Source organism: Papilio xuthus, unplaced genomic scaffold (genome assembly GCF_000836235.2).
Source record: "Papilio xuthus unplaced genomic scaffold, Pxut_1.1 DF824655.1, whole genome shotgun sequence".
Classification (NCBI taxonomy): domain Eukaryota; kingdom Metazoa; phylum Arthropoda; class Insecta; order Lepidoptera; family Papilionidae; genus Papilio; species Papilio xuthus.
In genome coordinates, this window is record NW_013533994.1 from 5,098,149 (window position 1) to 5,110,568 (window position 12,420).

Here is a 12,420-nt window from a genome sequence, read left to right on the forward strand (position 1 = left end):
TATAATCCGGTGACAAGGAAAGCAACACAAAGACACAATAAAAGATAATGATCCGCACAATATCGTTTACGCCGGAAAACTTCGGAAAGCGTAATGGTAAAATATTGAACATTAAGAAACAGTCGAAATTGTAAACCACAAAAGTCCAAAGGGATGAACAAATAAAATTGTTGTTTGCGCAAATGAGAACAAAACTGATCGACGACCGAAGAAACTGTAGCTTTATTTGTTAGATGTTTCAAGTTTTTATATTTTTCTAGTGACTTTTAAAATATAAAAAACCACACGTAATAAAAAATCCTTTATCGTCATAACATTCATGTTTTAATTTGTTTAAATAAATATTGATTGTATCATGTAAACTGTCTTTTATCATCTTTTGTACTGATTTTGTTATATAAAAGACAATATATTAAAAAAATCACATGAAGAAAAAATATGTCAATTGTAAAAAGAGCCATCTATCTTGATCAAACGAAACTAATACAGTCGCCTGAAATCTAGCCCCCAATATGTAGCCGACCCCGGGAAATTAGGTTCTTATTTTGAATTCGCATTTCAGTTGCCGTGTAAGCGCGGTTGAGGAAGGACGTGTTGGAAGAAAAATACGTTTTTTATAATCGGATTTCCGCGGTATACGTAGACGTAGGACGTTTAAAAAGATTAAGGCAGTTAAGGTGTAATTAAGTTTAATATTAAGATAGTGCTGTGGTTAATTTACTCTTAAAGATTGCGTTAACTTTTAAGTGATGGTAATTCTAAGATTAAAATGAGAACAAATCATAAACTTTGTGCTTCATAAAACGTAAGTATTCTTTAAATGCTAGATTAATAATTTTATTTGTTAATTTTAAACCAGTAACTAAAAATGGTGAGATGGTTTCAAACGTATGTCTTCGTACTGAACAGGACATATTCTTGCATAAGGTAACAAATGTAGATGAACTATATTTTTACTGCATACAGTGGTATTCATAAGATTACACCCATTTAAACAAAGTTTTATGTAAGATCTTAGCACTGCAAAAATATAAATCACAATACTTTTAAACACCATTTATCCATCGACCAGGCTGGACTGCGGTCGCTGAAGCGAACAAGCGTTGTTCTCCGTAACTACATATAGAAAATTGAATTTCATAGTATTTATTTTCATTAATTATTTCTCCTTAACCACGAAATAACAGTTTTAACATTGATAATTCAGTATGTGGTCGTAGATTAACGACGTGATTTTTTAGCAAGTTTTTGTACCTCACCAGCTGATATTTGTTGAGGTTTTACACTTCCCCTACACCATACATCACGTGTATTTTTTTATACAAAGTTATTCTTGTTTTTTTAATATGTAGAAAGGCTATTAACATTAATAACATTCATCATCATCAGCTCACTATACGTCCCCACCGAGGGGCTCGGAGCCTATCCTAAGTTTAGAGTGATTAGGCCATAATCAACCACGCTGGACAAGTGCGGGTTGGTTGACTTCACACATGTCTTTGAATTTCTTCTCAGATATGTGCAGGATGCATCATGATGTTTTCCTTCACCGTAAGAACGTCGGATAAATGTCCATATGTAAATCGTAAATGGAAAAACACATTTGTACATGGCGGGATTCGAACCCAGGACCTGCAGATTGCAAATCAAGTGCTTGACCACTGAGCCACCGACGCTCAATTACGATTCAGACGTTAATAACATTAGCTTTGTTAATATTTTTATTTAAAACAACTGCATACCATCCTTACAATATACAACCAATTTGTAATTGTATTGTCGGGGCGAGTCTACATAGTCACGTATAAATAACAATATTGCTAAAAGTGTTACATATTACGACAGTTAAAAAATGCCGTTGAATCAATACGATTTTTTTTCATTCATAGACGACATTCAATCGCATATATTTACAGTAAACTCAAAGGATAACTGTTATCCCATGTCAATTTGCAGGAAAAACTAAAACAAGGAAGAAAGGAAAGTCTAACATAAAGAAACATTACGTTTGATCCCTTCAGAATCCCTCTGGATGTTCTCATAACCTTAAAAGAGGACGTTGCTACGGAAAACGGGGCGAGGGTAGGGTTACCAAACGTCTGAAGTAAAGGGATTTTGATGTCTCAGTCCAGACACTTTAGTAGCGTTTGAAAGGTTAATCCTAAAGGGTTAAATAGTGGTTAAACTTTTTTATTACCTTGCATTTCATTCACTTATAATTATGACGGTTATAAATTCAGTAACAGCGTCTTTTGGAATATATTTTTATTACTTTAATGGTCAACTGTTAACTTGTTGACTTCGTTCTATCTCACTGATATGAATGTTTGGATGGATGGATGGATGTTTGTTTTAAGGTATCTCCAGAACGGCTGCATGGATATCGCTGAAGATAGCCTGGAAGAACACAAAGGCTCTTAATTGAGTTTTTTTTTAATTCCGCGCAGACGGAGTCGCGGGCGTCCGCTAGTTAAAAGAGAATAGCTAAACGATAAAGTTTCGTAACATAAGCAGCAAAACGAGAATTTCAAAGAAAGTAGTGGACCTTTTTTTAGTTAAAACTTTCAGTTAGAAATATGGCGACCCTAGGCAAATGTGTCAGTCTGGTTACAGCACAAGCTTTTGATAATAGATGTGAGAAATCATAACTTAATGAATGATTTTAAATGAGTGTTCATTCTTTGAAGAGAACTTACTATAATACATAATATTCGGAGGTGAGAAGTATTTGTTTAAGAAAGTATTTTTTTAATAATAATATATTCGTCCAAACACGGTTAACATCAAAAACTAAAATTGTATCCAGTATTTAGACCTTCTCCACCCGAATTCGTTAAAAAAATAGTGATGTTTTAAAATGCGAGAAAAAAGCTGGTAATTATTTGAATTGGATGCAACTGTTGATTTTAAAGTGAACTGCAAATATTCACAGTACACTTCAACGAAAAACATCTGACGGAAAATATTAAGATAATACCAGAACTTATTTAGCATATAATAAATCTGTTTCATTTGTTAATTGTACTCCAATTACCGTAGGTTTCTGAGAACAAAATCCCCGTCAAACATATTGGTATCTCTGTTTTCTCAACGAGAATGACAGGGATGATAATATGTTTTATACGGAAGAATTATCTGAGTAACCCACGGTAAGAGCTACAAGGAATATTCGTTTAAAACATAGAATGAATAAAAACCAACAGTCAAACTTGTGGAAACTTAGGGAAATGGACAAATTTAGGGCTTGTAAATTACACGTGTGTAACTTATAATAGCAATTGACATTGTTCATGACACTTAAAGCTGTTTAAATTAAGAAAGTTTGAGTGAGGGTGACACAAGTTGGTGAGGACAAGATTGTTTCAGTATGTAAGTACGACAAACTTTTAACAAGGATAACAATTACGTATTTTGGGCTCAATGTACGTGCGTGTCGTTATAACAATCTTACTGCGCACAAAAAAATAACAATATGATCATAAATTGGAACGAATTTAAAATTTAACGCAAATAATTTTTTATTTAAATAGATGAATTATGTTTAACGAATGTCTCCATCAAACTCTTATAGTGCAGATTCGTTAGCCATCTTCATTTTGTAGTAGATCAGATTTCTATCCATCCCCCGTTTAAAATATTTCCCTTCTCCTTTTACTTACTTGAAAATGTTGTGAGAGGACAAATGAACAAAGTAAAAGCAAACTCATACGAAACGGAGAATAACTTATTCCGACACCTGTCTTCTGCGAGATTAGCTTTCCTTAGCAGCGATTGCTTCGTCACCACGTACCCTATACTGTTAACTGCGACTACTCTAAATCTATGTTGATAAATAAACACGATTAAGTACTGCAAAAATCTAAATAATCAAGTCGAAGATATTTCACCAACAATTACTTAAAGTTCTTCCATTTTTTTTTAATTCAAAAAAAAAGAAAAGGATTGTAGAAAAATATTATGATATTAATGAAAATGAAATTACGAGTAATTACAATTTTATATGTTCGCTATGAACACTTTGTTAACAGGATCAGCAGTCGTAGTCGGATCAATATACGGTACCATCTCTGCGCCTCGCGCTGCTTATTGAGTTGTCTCGCTATTCAAGCCTACTGCGACATTTCTATTTAATACAATACTAGCTGTCGCCCGCGAATCTGTCTAAATCTGAAAAAAATATACAATTAGTAGGCTATACTATTTTCTATAGGTATACCAAATTTAATTGAGATCCGTTAAGTCGTTCTGGAGATATCTTCAAACAAACATCCATCCATTTATCCATCCATCTATCCATCTTCTAACATTCGCATTTATAATATTAGTAAGATGTAAGATTACACACCATTTGCTTGGATAAGAACTTACAACTGTTGTTGAGAGATTGAGAATTTTTTTTTCTAGATTAACTACAATATTTTAAGGCTCTTATTTAAAATTGAGATTTTAACTCTGATTTGTTTTGTAGATAAAAGTTTTTCAGTAATACTTACAGCATTTACAGACTTTCAATGCTTCAAATAGTTATAAAATAGTTCTCTGCGAGGTTAGCTTAGAAATTTTGCTACAAGTTATCAAAGTTTGCTTTGAAATGAAGTTACTAAAGTACGCGAGCGTGTCAATTACTAGCTACCAAAATTCTATGGTCAATGGTCAAAACTACGAAGTTGATAAAATGTTTTATATCTAAAATGTAGATGAATTTCATCATCATCAGCTCATTATACGTCTGCACCGAGGAGCTTGGAGGGTACCCTAAGTTAGGAGTGACTAGGCTATAATCAACAACACTGGCCCTGGTTGACTTCACACATATCTTTTAAATTATTCCCATATATGTGTAGATTGTATCACAATGTTTTTCTTCTCTGTAAGAACGTCGGGTAAATGTATGTACATATATAACATTGCGGCATTCGAACCCTGGACTTGCAGGTTACAAGACAAGGGCTTAACCCTTTAGCCACCGGACACTACAGATGAATTTGTTGTTATTAAAATGATTAGTGACCAACTTTACAGAATGAAGGTCACATCTGCTAGACGGCACACGACTAAGGGAATGACGGACATTGTCACGTCGTCAACCCCACCGTGATAACGTATTCAGTTTTAATAAATTCCTGGGCCCAGGTGGCATTTCCCTTCGCATTCGCTGAGAGGAGAACAAATTTACCTTCGCAAACTGAATGTGTTATGAAAAACAAATAACCCACGTTATATCGTGTACATTTTACGTCACCCGACGAAAAACCTTTACAATTTTTTAAGCTAAATAAATATCTCTATATTAACTCGACGTTATCCATAATGTATGAAGATACGTGATATTGTAAGTTATTACGAAAATATTTCGTATATCTCACAAAAGCCACACCTGAGTATTATGAAATTATTTTTGACGTGTCGCAGAGGGTTTTTACTTGAAAGGCATTTATATTTTCTCGCTTTCGTAATAGGTGTTCTGTGCGGATTAAAAAACGATTGTATTTTATTGCTTTTTATCTTTTCAGCCAGCTTCAGGAATATTTATTAATTGGAATATTTATTTTGATATTTGACTTCACTATAAATGCTGCATCGTTACAGTTTTGTTTTCTTTTGTGACTTGATTATTTTAGCTTTTCTAATGTGTGTTTTTTAAATTAAATTTTTCATAGTATTTAGTAAGTAATTGAAGTAATTTAGAATTATTTTAACGACTATTGTATCTGTTCAAAGGCAGTCGTAAGTATTTCACTTGAACATCAGAATACAGTTTCTAGATATACGTAAAAATATGTTTGTGTATCTGTGAGTTTCCTTTGTCAGATATAAGAAAACATATTGGCATAAATTTTATTCTCTTTGAGATAGCAAAGACAAGAATATCAAAAGAAAATAACGTTGAAAATTAAACTCGCACGGTAAAATTGTAATGCGAATTTATAGCAAGTCGGTAATATTTCCTAACAAGGTATCGCATGCGGGGCTCGGTCGGGTCTCGTGCCCCGATACTTATGTAAAACAAGCAATGCTCGCCGGAATTTGTTTGTGTAGCTGGAAATTTAACGCGCTTTAATCCGCTACGAAATGTTTATTTTAACTTGGTCTTCATTTTATTTATCACATTTATCGAAAGAGGAATCTCGTATAGTAATTGTGTTTTTTGTAAATATAAAATTTTAACATTTCAATTTGCTATATCCGTCAAATTAGTCTACAGGGACAGCAATTTTTTTTGGAATATCAACCCCTGATTCTTCAAGTTTGTGTTAAGCTACGATAACAGTCAAAAATCTCGCAATTTATTCCTTATTATATTGCCTCCTACGTGTTCTATTAGTATCACGTTTTGCTTTGTCGTATTTGTATGCTCTAAGTTTAAAAAGAAGTTATAAATAGGCGACTTAAAACGACTTTTAATAATATCCATAGAGTTGCTAAACGTTATCCATTTTAATGTTATTCTTTTTATAATTTATGCTTTTTCCGTGATGTAACTTTAAAAGATGTCATTAGCTCGACCGAAGATTTACAAAATGTTTTATTTTAAATTTATGATAAATGATAATGGGGTATAGTATTATAATATAATATTGTAACTTTACTTAAATAAAAATATTTACTTACTGCTGCAATAAAAGTAATCATAAAACAATCGTAAGTATTCCATAAATGTTTATATTAAAACTAAGTCAAGATAGTAGTACTATAAAAGAAAAAGATATATTGACAGTAAGTGTAGTCAAAGAAATCGAGAAGAAACTACCTTCTTAACCAGTAAATTATATTTTAAATGTAGCTGATTCAGACAGGATAATATAAACAGAATAATAGAGAAATTAATCTTATTCATATTTCAATTGCGTCGGTGGCTCAGGAGTCGAGCCTTTGACTTGCAATCTGCAGGTCCTGGGTTCGAATCCCGCCATCCAATGTGTCTTTCGATTTACGATTTGCATATGAACATTAATCCGAAGTTCTTACGGTGAAGGAAAACATCGTGTTGCAACCTGCACATATCTGAGAAGAAATTCAAAGATATGTGTGAAGTCAACCAACTCGCACTTAGCCAGCGTGGTTGACTATGGCCTAGTCTTCTCTAACTTAGGGTAGGCTCCGAGCCCCTCGGTGTGGACGTATAGTGAGCTGATGATGATATTTCAATTTATTTGTGAAGGATTTCAAAATGTATTATATTTATATTTCAAATACAAATAATTAAGTTGGCATTAATTAGGCTTCTGAAATAACTATAACTGAGTGGCATAATTTGAAGCTATAACGTGATACATAAATAAAAGATAATTTGAATCTTATTGTCTTTTGAATATCTCGTATTAATTTAGAGAACATTTAGCGGTGTAAGTGGTAACAGCTAAAGTGTTCGGCGTTAACCTTTCTATCTAGAGCAGAAATGTTTACGTAATCCACAAGTATTTGTTCCCAGTCTGAGTATATTTTGGGTCACAATGTTATAATTTATTTATATACATCATGTTTTGATATTTAACTTTCATAAGTAAAAGAAACTCTTTTAATCAATCGAATACATTATTTAATTGACTTTTTTATAACAATTGTTTGTTTTTATGTACGTACATTACATACGCATACGTATGTTACCTCATAACTTAATCCTGAGTGGATGGATTTTTATGATTTCGTTTTTATTCGAAAGGTAATGTATACCTTAGGGTGCCATATTACTTTTTACTATTATATTAAAAATGCGAATGTTTATATGGATGGATGGATGGATGTTTGAAGTTATCTCAGAAACGTTTGACCGGATCTAGCTGTAATTTGGCATAGATATATGTAGAACTTAGTCTGGAAGAACATATAGGTTACTTAAGTTTTTTTATTTAATTCCGCGCGGACGGAGTCGCGGGCTACAGCTAGTTTTTTTATAAGTATTATCCGGCAAGTAGTTTATGAGTTATCCTTAATAATAGTTAACAAACCAAAGAATAATGTGGCTTTCTGTCCGTATGTCGTTATGACCTACTAATTCATTTAAATGATAAACTCCAATATTGCACAAAGAACTAGATAGAAGTTCCAGTATAGTGCATGTATTCAGAGAATGTATAGTCAAAGAGCTTACAGTTCAATGGTGCCCGCGTCAGAGAATCATTTCAATGCTTGCGCCTATTCACGTCAGACATAGCGCCCACATCAATTAATCTTATGAAAATTCTTGATTAAATTGTACCACGTGTAATAACCTAAGTTGCTTATATATTTATAATCATACTTTATCTTTAAAATACGTTTTACACTATTACATATTTTAATTTGAATTAAAATCAGAATCCATTATGGTTAACTAATGGATAAGGCAATGATAGGAATTTTTTTTTCAGCAAAAATTTCGGAAACTACATATGTAACGCAAAAGGTTAATGAAACTTCCTACGTAGATAAAGTTTAATTTGAAACAGGTTTTAGTTTAATTTTAGATTTAATATTTGATTTGGACTATTCAAAGTTCATTGCATAAGTTCATCATTAACTTTTGTTCTATTTTCAGACTAAAGACTCTATACTCTATTTCAAGGTCACATGTACTCAAGTGATAGGTTGCAACTCAAAAAACTTTTCAATGATCTTGTTTTTGTCTGTTAGAGTTGATTATTACTTGACATGGGCTCCAATTGCCAAACTTATTATTCGGGATTTTTTATGATGTTTACGTCTAGAATTCCGCGATCTATCAATCTCAAGGGTATTTTTATCAATCACGTTTTGTGAAAGAAATATTTTTTTAAACGAAGACTATAGAAATTAGTGACATGTTATTGATCCCCCTCTATCTTATTAATATAACAAATGCGAATGTCTACATGGATGGATCGCTGTTTGTTACTACGTATCTCTAGAACTGCTATACGGATTTTTAATTCCACGCGGACGTAGTCGTGGGCGACAGCTAGTGTATAGATAGTTTTACCATTTAGGCATGTAACATCTGTTAACTTTCCGTTCATGGATGGGCGTTGACTTTAGCTCGCATTTTGGTGTTATTTTGTGTTTTAAAATCCATTATTAGTTGGTAAAATTATTTGTTGTTCTTTTTTATTAAATCTGGTTGACGTTGTGAATAAAGTTTTAATTCATCTTGGTTTCAAGTGTAGCAATGTTCGTTTCATTTGAATCACCGATATTATTTCAGGGGAACCGAAAATATGCAAATACTTCGCATTCAGCAAATTTAAATATTAAATTTTAAATAAAGTGGAAGGCTTCGCAGTATTAAAAGTGTCAGACGTCATATCGCGAATGAATGGGACGATTTTAATTTAAAGTGCGTAATTAAGTGAACAGTCGATCTGTCCTTTTGTTGTTTAAACCAAATTATATTCATAGTCGAATTCTTTTGAGTTTACGCCGCAAATTACTTTTATTGGCTAGAGTAGACTTTAATTGAGTAAAAAACTAAGTGAGCAGTTAATAGTCTGTTGTTATCTATACTTATCGAGGCTTAAGTTATACTCGTACTTAAGTAATTCTTTTAAAGATTACTAAAAGAGACTTAAGAGACTGATTAAAGTTCCTTTATTCTTGAAATAATTAACATTCATAACGATCTCCGCGCAAAGTAATAGGTACTTTACGTATTGTGTCTTTGCGTATAAAATATTTGTAAGAAAATTAAACTTAAAATGATATTTTTTCTTTGTTCTGTATAAATAAATATATAACGAATAATAACAATCTAAAATCTAAAACCAAAGTCCTTAGTATCTGTGAAATTGCCGAGCCATAAATCTGCTTTAAAATGAGAGCGTAAATTTCATAAAAAGCTCGAGTTGACAGCCTGCGTCTGACACACCTGCGGCGACCTTTAAAAAAGTTATTAAATCTCCAGTAATCCTATTCCGTGAGCCTCTTAAACAGTCAACGTTACGACCGACCTGGTGATTATGTTATTCAGAAATCTGTCGCTAAAAAAGGTTTGTGACTCCTCCATACACTTTTAGACCGTCACTAATTTTATTACAATTCATTGAACTTTATATATCTGAGTATCCAATCGACTTCAATATCGTAAAACATTATTGATGTTAGTTTATTCTTATACTGGCTTTGTCCGCGGCTCTTTTCGTGCGGAATTAAAAAAAAATATTATCCTATGTGTTCTTCCAGACTATGTTTTACATCTAGGCCAAATTTAACAGTGGTAGAGCCCGCTTTAACATCTTCGCCCGAATTAGCCCGGCTCGCCTGGTGAAATACCACGACCACACAGAAGACAGGGGTGAAGTGGAAGCAATTTCGCATTTCGTCTGATGAGTGGTGCGTCCCGGGGGCCTAATTTAGTCATCTTTCCCTTCCCATCATTTTTCTTACAAGGAAAGGATGGGAAGTAGAAGTGGACTTTCCGGATGAGAGGAAACACGGAAAGGGAAGATATTTTCTTTCTGTGCATCCTCTCCGTCGATTAAAGGTAGGTAATGCATATGCAATTCCTTAAGATTTCAGGTGGCCGCTCATTCGTTTGCCACCTTATGATATAAAAAAACCCATGAAATCCATGCAGCAATTCTAGGGATACCTTCCAACAAACATCCATCTATTCGCATTCGCATTTATAGTATTAGTAATTAAGATAGTAAGGCTATAACACAAAGTTAGTATTTCTCAACAAAACATAATTTAGTTTGGACCGGTTCCAAATCCGACCACTTTAGTCCTAACATTTCATACATATTTAGTTTGGTAATAACCTTCTTTATATATTCGCCACTTTACTTTGTATTACCGCGTGACAGATCGAGGTCATTGACCCCGTAGTTTTTTAAAACGTTCTTCACTTGTCTAAGAATAAGATGAACGTTTAATCATAATTATCAAAGTAATTATAAAAGTACTAAGACAAGATATTACACAGACTGTCGGAATGTCCATTCAGCAACTGCACGGCTTCATTAGAATCATTTCTCCTAAAGTTAATTGCCCGTAATTACGTAATGAATGCTGCCAGCATGCTCGTTTTACGAGCGAGAAAAAACCTTTATCTAGTAATAAAATGATAATTTCGATTACGTTCTTTGCTGACAAAGTGTAAACCAGTGCTTGTAACTTCTAGAGACATTGTTTATGCTTACTTTTTACTTGATGTTGGCTTCTTTCTATTATCAGATGTTCATGGATTCTACAATAGACAAGTAATTATCGTAATTTATGTTTGACACATACCTAACATATGCCTAATAAGCATTTGAAGTACTTCATTCAATGGAAATTATGGATTTCCTACGAAAAAATATATGGGAAATAAAATGTAATATTATTTTGTTATACCAAAAAATGTAAAGATTTTTTCTTTGAAATATTAATACGAGACGATCGAATAAATTTTGACAAAAGTAATAAATATTATTAATCAACAAAATATTCAGGAAAAACCAAATCTTTTACTCTATTTGCGAATGAAACTCAGTTTCTAAGAAAAAACTTGAAATGCTTATAATATACAACGAACATAATGATTGAATTTGTTTCTTTCATAAATAAAATTTATCACCTAAAGTTCAAAATAGTCCCAGCACAATCGAAGAACAGTTGAGGCTTTGGCCTGAAATATAAAATTGGGTTAACACGACCCAATTTCATAAATAGAAGTGATAAATAAGCCACATTGTGAATGTATCCAAATGAGCTTCACCCATATCGTACTTCACACTAATTTATACTTTCATACTTAATACATAAATGCGAATGTTTGGATGGATGGATGTTTGTTTGAAGATATCTCCGGAGGCTCAACGGATTCTTCTATCTTTTATCTAGAAGAACACATATTCGACTCATTATTTTTTTTATCCGTCCGTGCAGAATCCTTAGGTCACTAGGATTTTATAACGAATATTCTGTTGAATCTGTAAATAATTCTGGTAAATATAGAAATGTAATAGTATTTTATGCTTGCATTAAATTAAATAGACTTAAGGAACTATGAAACATATTGCCCTAGTACATATCACTTCGTTTCTTCTAAACTAGTAAATAAGTCGTAGTTGAATGTCACAATATGTACGTATATTCCGTAGTGTTAGGAAGAAAATCCGAAAATGCAGTTTATCCACCCAACACCAGCCTTACTAAAATGTCGACGTTTGTGTCCCCTCACTAGTCTTACTGACACTGGACTTTGTAAGGAAAGCACGTCATTCGTGCCAAGCGATTCTAACTAATAATGTCTAAAAGTAGGTGGCGTCTTTTTTTTTAAAAAAAAAGTCTCTGATTTTGTTTGTTGTTTTTAACAACTTGAGCCTTAATGTTTTATTAAAAACTGTCATTTTAAATTTTATTGTAAAAGACTGACTTCACCACATACTACAATAAGTTCTTGTCTTATTTTTTGTCGTCAAAAATTTTGTCATATTTCTCCTGGATCATAAAACAAAATGTAACATTAGTTAAGTTGTA

General features: G+C 32.7%; 1 protein-coding gene across 1 annotated transcript in view; it reads left to right on the top strand.

Moving 5' to 3' along the window:
• The first annotated feature begins 584 nt into the window (after positions 1–584).
• The window catches only part of LOC106127780 (neuroligin-4, Y-linked), a 24,832-nt gene continuing 12,996 nt past the window's right edge, over positions 585–12,420 (top strand). Inside the window, exon 1 of the mRNA XM_013326020.1 lies at positions 585–805. The gene's annotated coding sequence lies outside the window, so the exon portion shown is untranslated. The remainder of the gene's footprint in view (positions 806–12,420) is intronic.